This window comes from Lactuca sativa, chromosome 1, assembly GCF_002870075.4.
Source record: "Lactuca sativa cultivar Salinas chromosome 1, Lsat_Salinas_v11, whole genome shotgun sequence".
NCBI lineage: Eukaryota > Viridiplantae > Streptophyta > Magnoliopsida > Asterales > Asteraceae > Lactuca > Lactuca sativa.
This window is the reverse complement of record NC_056623.2, coordinates 195,031,910-195,050,571: the sequence shown is the minus strand read 5'-3', so window position 1 is coordinate 195,050,571 and position 18,662 is coordinate 195,031,910.

Below are 18,662 nucleotides of genomic sequence, written 5' to 3'. Positions count from 1 at the left end.
TAAAAACTCCATACATTCTAATACATACATGCATGCATATTTATAGTCTAACCCTACTAGATAATCACAGATGGACATGCCCAATCCGGATACAAAATACAAGCCCATGACGCATCACAATTAAACTCAACAATCTCCCCCTTTGCGTCAATGGAGCCGAAATCTCACTTCGGTTGAGCAACAGAGAACTTCTTTACAGTTTTGAACACCTTCGGTATGATAGCCAACATATGATGTCGGAACGTTATGTACCACCGCAACATGTCCGTGAAGTTCTTCTTGTCTGCATCTGAGTTCTGCTTACACCTATGAATAATGTTGATAATATGCTCCGAGCAGTCTGTTGAAAACATATGTTTATCAACCAAAGCGAACAGAAATCTGTGAGCTTCGCCTTTTGTAAACATCACGGTGAGATGTGCAGAATTTATTTGGCCCATTTTCATTTTGTTCACATCTCCTGGTTTCGGTGTTGGCTTGGCAGTTGGCTTCCTGTTCATCACTTTCGCTATCTCCTGATCCATAGCAGCAACCTCTGAAGCCAACATCCTCTTCAAGTGATCCAGTATCGGCTCATATTTTTTTGGATTAGTGAGCAGAATATTAAACAAAAGAATCCAGTTGTGTGGATTTAAATTTGGAAGATTTGCTAGAGAGATAATCGACACCGAGTTTGCTGATCCTCGAGTGATATTGAAATTAACATTTATGAACTTCTCAGCAGGCGAGGGTTTGAGTACCTTGACAGTTATAATCTTCTGTGCGCTCCATGTCAAGTACTGTGGTTGACCATACTTCAAATAAAAGTCGATTAGCTCATGATCAACTTTTGGATGAGGAAAAGGAACATCAACAGTCGAATCGAAACAATGAAATGTGAATGCCTTTCGTGTTATTGGCATGTCGAACTATGAGTCCTTAGAATTGTCACAGTCAAACGAAGCTACAGGTTCCAACCAGTAAACACTTGGAAACTCTATAAGCCTGATTGATAAGTGTCTCTTTTGTCCAAAGGGGAAACAATGCCTTTTTGCAGTTTAAGGCTTCTTTTTCTTCCTTGTTCCTCCTTTCCCTTTCCTCAACTTCCTTTGCAACCTTCAGGGTTTCATCCAAATCTCTGTCGCTCTTCTTTCTTTTAAGAGCCTCAACAATGGTCTCTTCAATATCATCATCACTATCATCTTCAATCTCTTTCAGCTTAGCTTGAGAACCAGAACCCGAAGCTTCTTTACCCTTGGGTTCGGTTGTGACTTTGATATTCGGTTGGGCAGATTCGGTTTTTACAAAAACCTTCGCTTTCGGTTGAGCACCTTCTCCCCCTTGTTTTGGAGGTACGAATCCCTCCGAAACTCCCTTCATCTCGTGTAACAATGCAAGGGCAGGAAGAATTTCTGTGGTGAGATGATTCTGTATGGTCAAAGATAGGATAGGATCATGAGCACCAATAATGTTGGTCAGCATATCCTTTACATCCGCTGCACAGCTTCGAAAAACAGCTCTCTCAGTTTTCAACAAAGAAATTTCCTTTTTGGCATGAGCAATCTGAACCTTTTGAACTTCAATGGTGGATGCTTGTCTGGCATGTCCTTCCTTTAGAGCACTTTCTTTTGCTAAATCAGCTTGAAGGGATTCTAGCCGAGAAGACACGAAACTAAGAAGTGAAGTGTTCTCTGCCTGGATGGAAGAACGAACAGCGTCAAACTTTGTTTGCTCCTCTTGAATGGACTTGAAGAATGAATCCACAGAAGCTTGCACCTTAGCTGCATTTGTTTCAGCATGCCCCTTGAGTGAGTCAAGAAAGATCTGAGTTGTATGGACAATGTCTGCAACATCAGCAGTAGCCTTTTTGCAAGCAGAAGAAGAGTCATTAAAAGCCTGTGTGGATTTGTCAATGGACTCTGTGTATTGCTCAAGAGCGGTGTCCAAAAAGGCTATTAGCACAACGCCACTAGCAGACTTGTTGTTATCAAGCAGTTTATCCAGTTTCTCATTAAGGGGCTGCAAGTGCTGGCGTGTGATGGGAGCGTCATCATCTTCATCGGTAGGAAGCCTATATGGACTATAGTATGTAGAATCAAACTCATCATTAGCACCACCGAGAGTGGCACCGGAATCAGTTGAGTGGGTTGGAGAAAGAGGTTTAGAAGTAACCGGAGGTTCAGTTCCAGTAGGTTCCCCTGTATCAGATACGTTGACTTCTACTGTCGGTTCAAGAATGGTAGTGGTGGTTGATTGGGAAATAATGGGAGGCAGTCATGGGGTTGTTGATATAGGAACAGAAATAACCGGTGATGGTGGTGATAAGGAAGTTGTTGAAGTTGTTGTTTGAGAGGTGGTAGGTGCGGGAATAGAAGAAACCGAAACTGAAATTGTCTGTTTCGGTGATGGAGGTGGTGTAGGAAGTTTGTCATGAGGAGAGTTTGTTGGAGATGGGGACCGGGGAGGGGCGTTACCTCTTGGTGATTCATGATGAATTTCCTCTTCGTCATCCGCCTTGTCATTTTCTGAACTGGGAGGAGTGGGACTCTTGGATCTTTTTGCCATCTTGTTTATCTTCTTTGGTTTAGAAGAATCCCCTTTCTGGGACATTCGCTTCTTGGACTTATCATCATCCGCATTTTCTTTGTTGGTAGTAATCCGTTTCCCTCTGTTGCCAGGCTTGTCCACAAGATCCAATACAGGAATTTCCAAAGAATTAATTGCCCTTCGTGTAATAAGAGTCCAGAATCGACCACACAAAATTTCCGAATGCCTCGTAGAAGAGTTGAGGCTTTGCACCACTTGAGAACAGATAATCGAACCATAGTCGAGATTGATACCATTATAAAGATTGTAGAGAAGGGTTAGAAAACCCTTGATGGTGTCATCAGATCCACCACTCCCCTCTGCCAAACTCTTGATGAGAAGAGTAAGCAATCCATTCCATGGGGACGGTAAGCATGACTTCTATACTTTTGTAACTGTGGTTAGCATGTCAGTATACCCCATCTCGTAGAGCATCGAGAATAGTTGAGTAGTAGTGATGAAGTCTAGTGAAATCACAGAGGAATCCACTGCCAGGTGCAATAGGGAACAAATCTACCTTTTGAAATAGAAGCCTTTTTAGAATGGATTTGAAAGTAGATTCTTTCCTTGTTCTTGTCATATGAGGCATTAGAGTAAACTTGGGATAGAAGTGACATAGGAACGGCTTCCACCTGGGTTAGGGATATAACCAGAGGTGAATATTTCAAACACTCAACCACTTGTAGCATATACAAATCATATAGAAACGGATTGAGTTCAATAATCATGTTCTGATTTGGCTTGATGGAGAGCAATGGTGATGAAGCAGTTTGGTCGTGAGCCGATAAGAAGTCGCCATTGTTGATGGAATGAAGAAGATGAATAGTTGGGAATCGCCATGTAGATATAGAGACTTTGTTGCAGGTGAGAGAGACAAATGGAATTAGAACTCCTTTATATACCATTGCCAAGAGAGAGAAAGAGTCATCATCATATTGATGAGATCACTGAAATGTCGCATGAAAAAGTGCAATGTGACAGGTTGGTTTCTCCCATGTATATGTCAGCACGCGTGGTTTAAGTAACCGTTCAAAGGCACGTGCCTAAAATCTTATCCTCAATCATCGTTTGAAATTCAGCGTCCCTCCAAAAATAAACAAAAACCGAACCAATCAGCAACCAGAGTTTAGGAAAATAAAAAATTTCATGCAATAGGGTGACAAAAGATAAAGAAATAAAGCAAAATGTGTATGGGATGTGAGTGATGTCTTATTAGAAGACATGAAGCAGATGATTCCGGGTAAGAATCACTTCCTTCAAAGTCAAGAGAGACTTGAAGTGCTTGTGTGGTTTCCCGAGAAAATACGATCAACTATTTTAAGAGAAACATTGAAAGGCTTCTTTTAATTTGTAGGCTTAGGTTAGTTTATCTTCAACCGAACATCAATACTTAACATAAGATCGATTGTTGGTAGAAGTACTAGTGAGACCGATGTGGTCTGTTGTACAAGTAGGTTGGATATAATTTATAGTGACGAAAGAAGTGATAGAAATCCAAAAAAAATTAAACTGGATCCTTTTGGGAAGAAAGGCCCTTGTGTTAGACGATTTCATAAAGGACCACACAAAAGTAAAAAAGATTTCAATAGGTACACAGTAAGATCTTGAATATAATAATTCACCGTCAATGCATTGTAGGTGTTGGATTTTGGGTTTCACTCAACACGTGGTATACGTATCTAAGATAATAAACATAGATGTTATGCAACCATAAACCTCATACCGAGAGTCTCAAGGGTTACAGTGGTGAACCAAAGGTTGATGGAGAATAGAAGAAGGATGGTTTAAAGAACTACAAGTACCTATGCTATATAAAAATGACAAAGCAGAAAACTCTTAACTCGTATGAGAAGAGTAAGGTAGCTCTTGACTTGAGTTAAATGTAGCGGCCCGATTGGGAAGAAACGATAGGTATACATCGAATCATTAAGGCCTTACTATTAGTGATAGAGGCTTTGGTCAACAAGTAGCAGCATGCGGCTAGGGACCCTTAACTAGTTCAAAATAAAGAAAATATATATACCAACCTTAGCTACAAATGTTGTTGTACTGACATACTTGTGACCTATGTAAAAGAACAAGCAAACAAACACACCACACAAACAAAACAAACAAACCAAAAAATATTTTTGAGGTTTTGAGATTTTCTGAAAAATAATAAAAACAGAAAGAGAAAATATTTTTGGATTTTGGATGTTTTGAAATTTTCTGAAAAAATAATAAAAATAGAAAGAGAAAATATTTTCTGATTTTTGAAGTTTTGAAATTTTCTGAAAAATAATAATAACAGAAAGAGAAAATATAAAGTAGCATAAAACACCAAAAAGATATAGTTAATAGTATAAACAAAATGTACAACCGAAACCTTATCTTAAAAGAATGAAGCGAAATAAGCCTAGCAACCGGTTCATTTCAGTTCCCAAAAATTATGGAACCGAGATAGACCGAGCGTCCGGTTCATTTCGGTTCCCGAAAAATCCGAAACCAAAATAGACCGAGCGTTCGCTCTATTTCTCTTGTCTAATTTTTAGAGAGAGATTCGGAACCTAGTTACCCCATCGGGTATGACATAGTGAGAAGACTCACCTCGCTGATGTCGGATAATCACTCAAGCTCGATTCCCCAATGTATCGCCTCCTATATCATAAGTACATCTCTAATTAGTACCTTCCTGACTTAGTTTGACAAACACTAATAAGTCAACTCTAGTCAACCCTAGTCAACGCTGATCAACGGTCAACCTTTGACCCGACTCTTCGAGTCTTGCATAGACTCGTCGAGTCCATACGTGAACTCGAGTCCTTTGAATCCCTTCTGACCCACTGAGTCACTCACCCAACTCGACGAGTCATCCACTGATCTGAGTCACGGGACAACCTGCTCCGACTCATCGAGTCTGCTCATGGACTCGGCGAGTTCGTTTCATACACAACCTCAAACAACCTTCTGAGGTCAGATCTATTCCTCTAATCCTTAGATCTAACCTTTCCAAGCTTAATAATCATGTAAATTCGCTATCTTGATGTACATGCAACATCTATATGACCATATATGATGATTTAGCCCCAAATACCACAACCCAAGGTCATAACCTCCATTGCTCTTCATAAAGCTTGATGACTGAGGCTCTCTGGACCTCTATGGATCCAGATCCAAACCCTCATCACCAGAAAGGGACTATTTGGCAATCAAATCAACCTAACAAATGCCATAAGAACCCCTAAATCCAAATATACTTCATAAAACAGAAGATGAACCGAAATAATACCTCAAATGCGATGATCTTAGCTTCAAATCCATAGAATAGCAACCTCCTTTGCTTCCCCTTGGTTAGGACCTCCTTCTTGTTGCTAAACAACACCACAAAGGTCAAGAATGGCTTCCTTTCTCTCTCAAAACGCTCAAGCACTCTAGGGTTTCTTTCTTTGGACTGGTAGCCGCAAATGAAGGCCATAAGGGCCTTTAAATAGGTCCCAAACCCGATAAATTAGGGTTTCTTTCGTCCGATCTGACTCGGCGAGTCGCTCCCCTGACTCGTCGAGTCCCCTCATTAACCACGTCATCCAATCGCGACCAGACTCGACGAGTCTGAGCACCAACTCGTCGAGTCACCCTACATAAATAAAGAATTGCAACATAATTCAATATACCTGGGAAACTGGGTGTTACGGTATTTAAATTTAATTAATTGTATGATTTTACCCTGGGACTCGGCGAGTTGGAGGCCCAACTCATCGAGTAGACTAGACTCTTAGATGCGGGTTTTAAATAACCTACTCGACGAGTCGGAGAGCCCGACTTGGCGAGTAGGACTGTTTAGATGAAACCCTAATATTTAAGGTTTGCACCCTATTTAAGCATCTTATCTTGTCCCAACCCAACCTCCATCGTCCCTCCCAGTCCAAAAAAGCCCTAAATCGAAACCCTAAAGCATTTGGAGTGTTCTTGAGCCATTTTTGTGTGTTTTTGGTTGTTTCAAGCTTGAATAAGAAAGTAGAAGCTTAGGGGTTCCAGAAGAAGCAAGTAGATCTAAAGGTTTTGCTTTATTTCTAGCTCATTTAAGGTAAAAAAAGCTTCAGCCTTGACCATCCATCTCTTATATCTCTAGTTAGGGCTCATTTCTACATTTTCTAAGCCTTAGAAGAGCCATATTCAGGATTTTATGGTTATAAAGGCGTATGAATTCCGATCTGGGACCATTAAGAGTTCCTATGGCATAAAGGTGTCAACTTTATGTCCATAAGAACCCCATGCATCTTTTAGTCTCCATTTTAGGGCCTTTTGTGCCAAATAACCCATGCATGAACGTCAAGTTTGTAACTTTACGTGTATTTTGGACCCTAGGAGACTAGATCTATGTTTTGGATGCGTTGAACTCGATTAAAATCAATAGTTTGGACTTGGACTTTGAGGGACTCGGCGAGTCGTCCATGGTTCCCCAACCCATTTCTGTTTTGATCGAATTGGTTGAGTTTAGAAGAAGACTCAACATGATTGATGTGAATCTGGACCTGGAAATCATGGAACTCGATGAGTTCAAGAACAAAACTCGGCAAGGTCATGGCAAGTCCCAACTACATGGAGACGTACTCAACGAGTTCATAAGGAACTCAACAAGTCCATACCTAAATATGTCTTCTTGCATGAAGAAGGACTCGACGAGTTCAAGGATGAATTCGGCGAGTCAGTTGTAGAAGGTCCCGATTTTGTGTGAAGAAGAACTCAATGAGTACATGCAAGACTCGACGAGTCGGTTCGGGGTTTTTGTGTTCTGAAGATATGGTTACTCGGTGAGTTGTTGGGTCAACTGGACGAGTCGAGTTCACCAGACATTGACTTTGACCTAGAGTTGACTTTGGTCAAGGTGTTGACCTTGAATTTGGCTTTGACCTAAGTAACCCTTGTAGGGGTTTAAGAGTATGTAACGGTAAATTAAGGAAGTTTGTTATGTGTAGGAGTTGAGAGGAGTTGATCTCGGCATCGAGGACAGTCAGACTTCATGACACTGAGGTAAGTTACCTTCTAATAGAAGTGGATTTAAGGCCACAATCAAGGCCCGCTAGTAGAGTTGTCTCACACCCCCGGACCAGACGGCGGAAACATCCGGAGGCGGATGACTTCATTGTGTAGTATCATAATAATTGAATATAAATGAAACAGAGCAATCCAAACATCATACATTGAGATAATAAACTTACATTGTTTACATATCGTATTTGTACTTCGAATTACACAAAAGAGACATAAGTAGAAAAATCCAAACTACGGCTAATATTCTTGCATCCGCGTCCCATTGTTACCTTCTTACTAGATCCCTGAGAATACAAGTCATTTTGAAAAGTGTCAACTAAAAAGTTGGTGAGTTCATAAGCATTTTTGTATAAAATCGTTTACACTTGTTTAGAATCGTTCTCATTGTACTTTTAGAAAATCTGATATTTTCTGTGAAATCGTTTGAAGTCTTGCCTTGAAAATCATGGATATATGTGTGCATGTCATTACTTTCGTTCATCCTTATAAGGAGTGATTTTGAAAAGTATTATAATTTGTGAAAGCGAGTTGTGTCTGAGCATAGTTCTTTTGAATAGTAATAGTCAACCATTTCCAGAAAAATCCCTTATTTCAAAAAGAAAATACGGATGGAAATCTTGTTCCGCTTATTGAGTAAAGTTGAGTGTGCGTTCTAGTTTATCGTTATCAAAATTGTAGAAAATTGTTTTCTCCAGAAAATCCTATATTTTCTGCTATAAAATATTTGTAAGTTCTAGTTCTAACTATGTATATGTGTGGGTTAGTTTATCATTTTCAAAACCGGTTACAAATGTTTGCCATAGAGTCCTACGCTTTTTAGTTTGTAAAATAGCAGTATTACGACTCTATACTTGTTAGGAGAAAGAATCAACATGGCAATTGTGGACATTCTACGCGATGAAAAAGGACAGTCAACACCACGTGCCAAAATTTATTTATGAGGTTTTTCCTTACATAAATTTCTAGATGACATAACATATTCTAGTGAGTCGTTATAACCATACTAATTTGACGGAGTGCCTGTTTTGGCATTTATTAGGTGCCCTTGGTTTGGAAAATACATTTGTTACCCTAGACTGGTCTATCTAGCTGTAGCGAATAGCGAAGGTGCGGGGTGTCAACCCTGTATAGATCTATACACAAATTCCCGCTCTCCCTCTAGGAGACTCTGGTTATAACTCCTTACGGGATTTTAGACGTACACTAATATTTTTATATTTAGGTACTTTTGAGATTTGTTTGACTAGAATATTAACGACCTTTTGAGCAATCGTTAGAGATCCATTATTTGTTATATAAATAATGAAATTCGTAGTCATTGAATAGAAATATCGTTCTCTTCCATATCGTTGATTTTGCTCGTTAACTGGGTGCTCGTGTTCACTCCTTTTCGTTTAGTGAAAAATAAGTCATTTTAGTCAAGAGAAAAAGTGTCAAGTTATAATTTGTATAAATTTATAAATGTCGATTATGACACGCATTTTCTGTTTTATGACATATAGAGCATTACTTATCTTCTTGGAGGTTTTATAACAGCAGTTTATGACATACAAATATTTTTGTCATGGAAACTCTGTTTTAATATGTTTTCCTTGATAAAATTATTTATATTAAATATTCATAAATAATCAAAAGTAGTTTGTAAATCTGGTAAAAGCCATGAGTATGACATAATATTCCAAGATAACCCTTGTATTTATGTTTGGTCGAAAATGATCCAAAATATTATTATGTCCATACTTTAGTCATTTTCAAAGTATTTTGCCCAACAACCTGTTTTAGCAAATATTAGAATAAATTTTTATGTTTATTGATATAAAAATTATGTGGTTTATACTTGGTAACATATTAGTTCTTGATTACAAACTTTTATATCGAATATATATATAAAATACTCTCTGATAGTTTGCAAATAGTCACAAAGTTTCCATTTTCGAAAATTACTAGAAATGGTGTCCACTTATCAAAGTCCCTTTTTATAACTTTTATCTCTAGACACGAAAACATAGATAAAGGGGTTAAGTTGGAACACACTCAATAGTTGGGAGGCTCTTTTGTACACAAAGTAACCTCTGTTCTTTATGAAGTTGTGAAATCTTACGTTCATGAGAATATTACTAAAGTAGTAATTTAATAATAATTCACACACACATACAAACATACATATACATGCAATTATTCAACGATTTAAGCAAGATTTAACTTGTACTCTCCCCCCAAAATCATTAAAACATTGAAAAAGGTGGGGTATGAAGCTCACCTTGGTTAGCTTGCTGGGTGATTTGAAGAGTGATGAGGAAGTTTCCAAGCTCCAAAACTTGGAAGATTCTTAAATCTTTAGAGGATTCTAAGAATAATTTTTTTTTGTGTGTAAATATAATGAAATCTTAGAATAATGTGAAGGATTTTTATTCAAAGAGGTTAAAATACTCACCAAAGAAATCTGGGAACTTCCCTTGAATGGATGAACTTGAAGCTTAAAGGTGTTGAGAGTGTTCTTGGGAGTTTACTAAATGTGAATGAGAGAAGTGGAACTAGGACAGGAAAAGGAGTGCACGTATCTAAAGGGAGGGATGAGGGTGACTTGACACTTGCATGGAAGGCTGGTGGGTAAAGCTTAGTTTCATTGGATAATACATGTTTTACTGAGATTTGCATGGGAAATGAGGAATTTGTATCCCATCATAAATTCAAACTCCTTATCTTCTTAGAAACCCTTTAAAAATCTTGGATATTATTTTATATAAATATGTTTAAAATAATTAATTTTGGCATAAAATAGGGGTTTAAGGGGTTTAAGATATGAAAATTATGAGTTTGGAGAGATTTCCGGCGTCAAAATGCCTTAAACTGATGAAAAAGTCCGAAAATGACGTAAATCCGGAGTGGAATGATGTTCCTGTGAGGGTCCGAAGTCAAACTCATCATTCTGGAGTCATTCTTCCATTTCCAAAGCAAAGGAGTAAATTTCCGAAGCCATATAGTGAAGTTCCGGAGCACTCCCTTCGCAGAGCACTCTAGTCGGATGCGAGGCCAGCAGATCCGGACAAAGGTGTGCGAAGTCAGCTAGGAGGTTCCGAAGCAGGCCTTAAGCGAGACTATTTGGAGCTACCTTCCGGAGTAGAACCGAAGGGTTCGAACGGGGAGTTCCGAAGATGCAATCCGCTTGGCTCCTTAGAAGATGTCCGGACCAAGAGGGTTCCAGACCAAAAGGTTCAGGACCAAGTGGGTTCTGGACTAAAAGGGTTCCGGACCAAGAGGGTCCTTTTGGGGTTTCCTCTTCTGGTTTTGAGTTGTTTTCGACTGAGGAAGGTACTTAGAAAGATTTGAGAGAGATTTGAGATACGTGGAGAGATTTGGGAGAGATTTCACATCCTTAGAGAGATTTGGGAGAGATTCAATATACTTGGAGATATTTCCCATACTTGGAGAGATTTGGGAGAGATTTCACATACTTGGAGAGATTTGGGAGAGATTCAATATACTTGGTGAGATTTTGCATTCTTTGAGAGATTTGCATCCTAACATTACATGGCTCATTAGGAACTCATATTGTATACTTAATGTGTTAGCATAAGTCCCACAATAGTCCTTGCTTACCCGAGGACGGAATTTCCTAGCCAAAAAGGCTAGTTGTGACAAGTTGTTTGGTAGATGTTTGTCTTTGTGATAATCATATGGGTTTGCTACTAGTTGATATGTTTATGTGTTAGCATGATAGGTGTTATGTGATAGTAGGTAGTAGGGGGAATATTCCTCGAGGACGGTCATAAGTGATGGGTTTTGAGCATTCTAACACTTCCTAAGTGTACATGCAACCCTAATAACCTTGGATCTATGTTTGTCTAATTATCATGCAAAGTTGAATTCCAAGGTTATATTCCTATCTAGCATACATGGGGAACAATTTTTTCTTGAATAAAAGATAGAATAACTTACCTTGTAGTTGCTTGTGTTCCTTGAAACCTTGTGAGCCTAGCACCCCAAGTGTGATGCCTCAAATGCTTCACACAACACCAAATGCTCTTGGAAAGACTTTAGAGAGAATTCACACTTCTTGAAATTGGCCTAGCCCTCAAGTTTCTTATATGTCTTGTGTGTGTTACCAATTTGTGGAGTATGGGACCTTTATATAGTGTTGTGTCATGACTCTTCATTTTCATGACCCATGGGTTTGTAACTCCCATGGAGCATCCTATGGGTAAAGCCCAACTTGATAATCCATGGAGCCTTTTAGCCCACTATACAAGATATGAATGATTTACATAATCAACCCATATATTTAATTAGTTATCCTTTGATCACTTAATTAATTCCAAATTAATTCTTTGATCAAACTAATCAAATAATATTATTAATATATTAGAACTTATAATATATTAATAATCTCCAAGTGATATTTCTCTCATTTAGTCTATCCAATTGCATGGTGCCATGCAACCCAAATGGACCATGTCGGGTCGGGTCAAGTACACCCCAGAAATAGTTATGGACTTAGACACCTTATCCAACAATAAGGACCGAAGGGTAGGTTAAGCACCCCAGAATCGCTTGACATGGGCATGTCAGGCACCCCAGAATCGCCTGGCAGGGTAAGTCAAGCACCCCAGAACTGCTTGACATGGTTCGTGCACCCCATAATTTCCTGGCAGGGTAGGTCGGGCACCCTAGAATTGCCCGGCGGTATGTTTGTTGTATGGTATGTGGTATGATGGGGGAACTCACTAAGCTTTGTGCTTACTGTTTACAGTTTTGGTTTTAGGTACCTCTTCGTCGAAGGGGAAGGAGCTGACACAGTAGCAACGCATCGCACACACCTAATTTCCGCCTTTTGAGATCCATGGGAATGTACTCTAGTATTATTAATGTTGATGATATGATTTTGAGACATGTGAGTACGATTTTATGGTTCATATGATATTGATGATATTTTTTTTCAGTTAACGTTTCTATAAGTAACATAATTAAAAAAAAAAATTGGTCTTGAAAATTGGGATGTTACATCTCAGGTCATTTGGATGCAATATCAACTGCAAGATTATGGTTTAATTTTTCTTGACACTCCTATCTTCTGTGATAATGATGCTGCTATTCAAATTGTTGAAAATCCAAATGAACATTCTAAAACCAAGCACATAGATATTAAAGCTCATTTTATACGAGACTGTTTTGAGCGTAAACTCATTAATTTGGAACAAATTCACACTCATAATAATGTGGCCAATTTGTTTACAAAACCTTTTGGAAAAGCTCGTTTGATGTGCCTGTGAGTTTTCTTAAAATGATTCGTTTTGAAGACTAAAAGTTTTTTTTGTACATTTTGTATTTTATTTTTTTTACTTAAATTCTTTCATATTTTTTTCTTTCTTTCTCCTCTATGCACAAATTTAGGGGGATAATTAAAACAAAACAAAAAAAATTATAAAATTCAAAAATCCAAAAATATGTTTATTTTATTTCTATTTTTATTTCTTTTTCAAAAAAATCAAAAATCCAAAAATATTTTTACTGATTTTGAGCGGATTTTAATTTTAATTTTAGTTATTTTTATTGTGTGTTAAGTTTATTTTATTTTTAGTTTTATTTTTATCTCAAAATTTCATTTGTCATAAAATGTGAATTCGAAAGAAGAAGAGACTCAAGGAGACTGTGTCGGAATTTTCTGTGCAAAAAGAGATCTTGAAAGGAATTGAAGGAATTACATTTCACACTAATTTCACAAGGAATTGAAGGCATGAAACCGTACAGATTGTCAGTTAGGAAGTTTCTCTCTAAGGAACTGTCGTATTCACGGAATTGAAGACATGAAACTGTCCAAACTCTGAGTTAGACAGTTTCTTTCTATGAACTGTCCTATTTAAGGAAGTGAAAGTTTGATACTGTACAATTTGTCAAAATTGGCTTTGTCAGTTATCTTTACCTAAGAACTGTCATGGCACCAGGGCGATTCACCCAACCGTAAAATAGATATCGTTGAACATCCAGCCCAGGGTCTTGACATTCTTTTTGTCATTCAAAACTGTAGAGACTCAAATGTATTCTCAAATACATTCTTCACATGTAAGGAATTAGTGGTTATTGGCACTAGGGTGATGCACCTTGCAAGGCACGATTATCGCTGAATGTCACACTAAAGGGCCTTGACCTCGTGTCATGATAAACTGTGGAAATATGTCTTCGGATATTTTGTCACAGGATGGTTTTATGGGTTACTCCTAATTAACTTTCACTGACACTAGAATGGTACACTCAGCTGATATTCAGAAACCATTAAACATCTCGCCATAGGACAATTTAACTTGTTAACTTGAAAAACTGTATTGAGATCTTTGATCGAGGATATGAAGGGGCTAACATCAAAAATAGGCATGAGTAGTTCTCCGATACTCAACAAATTGCAGTGCGTTCCTCCGTGTTCACACACATACTGCGAGTAGTCTCCATCAGAGCCAAGGCTGGGTCCTTAAACAACTGTGCTGAGAAGGGTCTTTATGATTCTGTGATCTACATGGACTTTTTAGTCATATTTACCTTTTAAGACACATCTATGATCGAAAAAAGAGTTTTCATTCGAAGGAACAAGAAGTGAAGATTACTTTTCAACACACAACCTTTCAACCCCAGAAGCAAGGTGAAACTGTATTTAAAGTTATGTGTCAGATTGCATTGAAGCCTCCTTAATCAATTTGCTGCTATCTATGAACTTGCTGAATTGATCTAGAAGAATCAGTTTCTCCGTAATTATCTCTAAACTTTTTCAAAGCTAATAGTGTTGATTTTCAAGAACCTATACAAGAAGCCTCTATACCCAGTGTGCGTTCAAAGTCAATTTTTAAAGGAAATCCAACTATTCAAGATGAAGTCATTCATGCATAAATTCATATGTTCATCTTGAAGTTGTGAAGAAATCGAAGATAAAAGCTAAATGTAAAGAACAAAGAGAAGATTGTCAAGAAAAGAAAGTTATAAACCAAGGGGGAGATTGTTAGGCCATGATTTTGATGGGTTTTGAGCATTCTAACACTTCCTAAGTGTACATGCAACCCTAATAACCTTGGATCTATGTTTGTCTAATTATCATGCAAAGTTGATTTCCAAGGTTATGAACCTATCTAGCATAAATGGGGTACAATTTTCTTTGTATAAAAGATAGAACTACATACCTTGTTGTTGAAAGTGTTCCTTGAAACCTTGTGAGCCTAGCACCTCAAGTGTGATGCCTCAAATGCTTCACACAACACCAAATGCAAAGAATAAACTTGAGAGAAAACTCTAACACATGCAAAATCGGCCAAGCCCTCTTATTTCTTAGTGTAACCGATTTTGGGGAGAGTTACATTGCTTATATAGTGTGTTACATTAGGTAAATCCTAATGTTCCATGACTCTTCATTTCTTGATCCATGGGTTAACTCCATGGAGCATCCTATGGGTGAAACCCAACTTGACAATCCATGGAGCCTCTTAGCCCACTATATAAGATATGGAAGATTTACATAATCTACCCATATATCTAATTAGTTATCTTTTGATCACTTAATTAATTCTAAATTAATTCTTGATCAAAACTAATTAAATAATATTATTAATATATTAGAACTTATAATATATTAATAAAACATATGTGTTATTTCTCTCATTTAGTTTATTCAATTTCATGGTGCCATGCAACCTAAATGGACCATGCCGGGTCAGGTCAAGTATTTACCAGAAATAGTTATGGACTTAGACACCTTATCCAACAATCTCCCACTTGGATAAGTCTAATAACTACAACTGCAATACCTCAGGAACCGATCGGCAATCGTAGCTCTTTCAAGGTCTCTCGGAACTGACGAGATGTTGATATGCCATTTAAAATAAGGGATCATATAATCCTTTGTTCTAGATATCAGCTGGACAATTACATGGAATAATGTCTTACTTATTGTCCTGCAGTTTGTTTCCCGATTTCTGATTTGTTTAACAAAGAACTTAATTGAACACATCAACTTAGTTCTGACCGGGCCCGGTACATAGGTCAAAACAAAATCATCGATGGGACCAGATATCAGCTTCTAATCCAAGAAGGAACATATAAACTTCGACTCATATGTTTATTCTACTACTAGTTGAATTATACACAAAAGTACGTTTTATAACATCGAGTTACCAATGTGTTTTCGTACAATCAATGCATAATCAATTCATAGGCAACAAATCATATCTCTAGGTTTGAAGACTTATATGATATTACCGTCTCACGATCACTCGAGATAAAATTCCATGAAGTGATTCTAGTGAGCATGGGTTGGTTCCAATACTCAGAACTTATGAGCACTCATGAAGTGTTGTCTTATATCCTGACACCTACAACCAACTTCATGACAGTCTTACTTCATATCTAGTTCCAACATATGACTGACTGTGGAAAGTTTGAATAATATGTGAAACCACAACATACTATTCTGCAAGTCAAAACATGCAAAAGAAATTATAGTAAATGATTGACAAAAGATAGTAACACTTTACTCATAAATAAACACAACTTTTATTCATCATCAAATGTCAATTACACTTTACAAATTTCATAATTTATCTAACTACTAAAACTTATATCATCCTTCAGCCCTATGCTCCGAGCATGCTGGAGATGCTTAACCCTACTCATTCCCTTCGTGAGGGGATCTGCTGGGTTCTATTCTGATGAGACCCTCTTTGCCACGAGGATTCCTTCTTCTATGCGATGTCTGATAAAATGATATTTTCTGTTGATGTGTCTGGATCTCCCGTGATCCCTTGGTTCCTTGGCTAAGGCAGCAGCACTTTCACTATCACAGAAAATTTCCATGGGATCCTTTATAGCTGGTACAATTCCACGGTCTCCAATGAAGTTCTTTAGCCATATTGACTCCTTTGCTGCCTCGCTTGCTGCTATATACTCTGATTCACAAGTGGAATCAACCACTGTCTCCTGCTTGGAACTCTTCCAAGTGATTGCTCCTCCGTTTAAGGTAAAGACCCAGCCCGACTGAGAGCGGAAATTATCCCTATCAGTCTGGAAGCTAGCATCACTATACCCTACAACTCTCAAGTGATCACTACCACCGAGGGTAAGGACCCAGTCCTTAGTCCTCCGTAGGTACTTGAGAATATTCTTCACCGCAGTCCAGTTTGCCTTGCCAGGATTCCCCTGATACCTACTAACCATGCTCAAGGCAAAGGCTACATCAGGTCGAGTACACGTCATAGCATGCTATCTCAGCCTCGGTACTTAGGCTTTGTGTCTTACTCAATCTGGTGTTACTCTGAATGGGTAACTCTCCTTTCTTGGAGTTCTGCATGCTGAATCTCTTGAACACCTTGTCCAAGTAGGTACTTTGACTAAGTCCAATTAGTCTTTTACTCCGATTTCTTAAAATCCTTATCCCTAGAATATAGGCAGCTTCTCCTAGGTCCTTCATAGAGAAACACTTCCCAAGCCAGGACTTAACTTCCTGCAGAGTTGGGATGTCATTTCCTACGAGTAGTATGTCATCCACATACAATACCAAAAAGCTAACTATACTCCCACTAGCCTTGACATACACACAAGATTCATCTTCACTCCTAGAAAAGCCAAATTCCTTGACTTTCTCATCAAAGCAAAGATTCCATCTGCGAGGTGCTTGCTTTAATCCATAAATGGATTTCTCAAGCTTACACACTCTATTAGGGTACTCGTTGCTGACAAAACCTTCTGGCTGACTCATGTAAACATCTTCTGTCAACTTTCCATTAAAAAAAGCGGTTTTGACATCCATTTGCCATATTTCATAGTCATGAAATGCAGCTATGGCTAACATAACCCTAATAGACTTAATATTCGCTACTGGAGAAAGAGTCTCATCATAATCCACTCCAGGAGTTTGAGAGAAGCCCTTTGCAACCAGTTGAGCCTTATAAGTGTGTACATTACCATCCATGTCGGTCTTCTTCTTGAAGATCCATTTGCACCCTACAGTCTTACGACCTGGTACATTCTCAACCAAGTTCCAAACTTGATTGTCATACATGGATTGTATCTCGTTATCCATAGCCTCTTTCCATTTAGCAGAATCAGGGCCTGCCATGGATTCCGCATAGCTGTTAGGTTCATCCAGACCTACTAGTGTCTCATCACTCATAAGTGTCTCACCTTCTGCAGTAATATGGAAACCATAGTAATGCTCAGGTGCATTCCTAACTCTCGTGGAACGCCTCAGAGGTACAGACTCGTCAATTGGCTCAACAGGAGTTTCCTCCTCAAGTTGAGGGCTAGGGTTTGAAGTTCCTTCACCACTTGACTCTTGAAGTTCTTCAAGGTCAATTTTCCTCCCACTGTCTCCTTGGCTTATAAACTCTCTCTCTCGAAAGACTCCTCTTCTTGCTACAAAGACCACATTATCAGTAGGTTTGTAGAAGAGTTAACCAAAGGATCTTTGTGGGTAGCCGATGAAAATACACCTCTCGCTTCGGGGTTCTAGCTTATCATGAGATTCGCGCCTCAAAAAAGCCTCGCAACCCCAAATCTTGATGTGGTCTAGTTTGGGTACTTCACCTCCCATTTCCCATGATCAAGTTTATTCTTCCTTGCTCCACATTATCACTTCTTCTTAGTCCCTACAAATCAGAACAGATATGAATACCACAACCGGTATCAAGGACCCATGAGTTAGAATGAGGTGAGTTATTAGATAAGATAGTGTAAATACCTGCATGGTTGGGTTTAACTTTCCCATCCTTCACATCTTGCTGGTACTTTGGGCAGTTCCGCTTCCAATGTGCCTTTTCATGGCAATAGAAGCATTCAGCCTCTTTTGGGTCAAAAGAAGGAGTGATGAAACCTTTCTTGGTTCCACTTGAAGAAGAGCCATCAAGGCTCCTAACCTTGGTACCCTTCGAAGAACTCTTTCTCTTCTTCCCTCGTCCTTTCCCGATTGCCAAGATAGGGGCGGAGTTGGTAGGAGTAGGAGTAGTAACAACCGCCTTACCCTTAAGACCACTTTTCGTGGTCTTTAAGAGTCCTTGAAGTTTGTTGAGAGTCACCTCTTCCTTGTTCATGTGGTA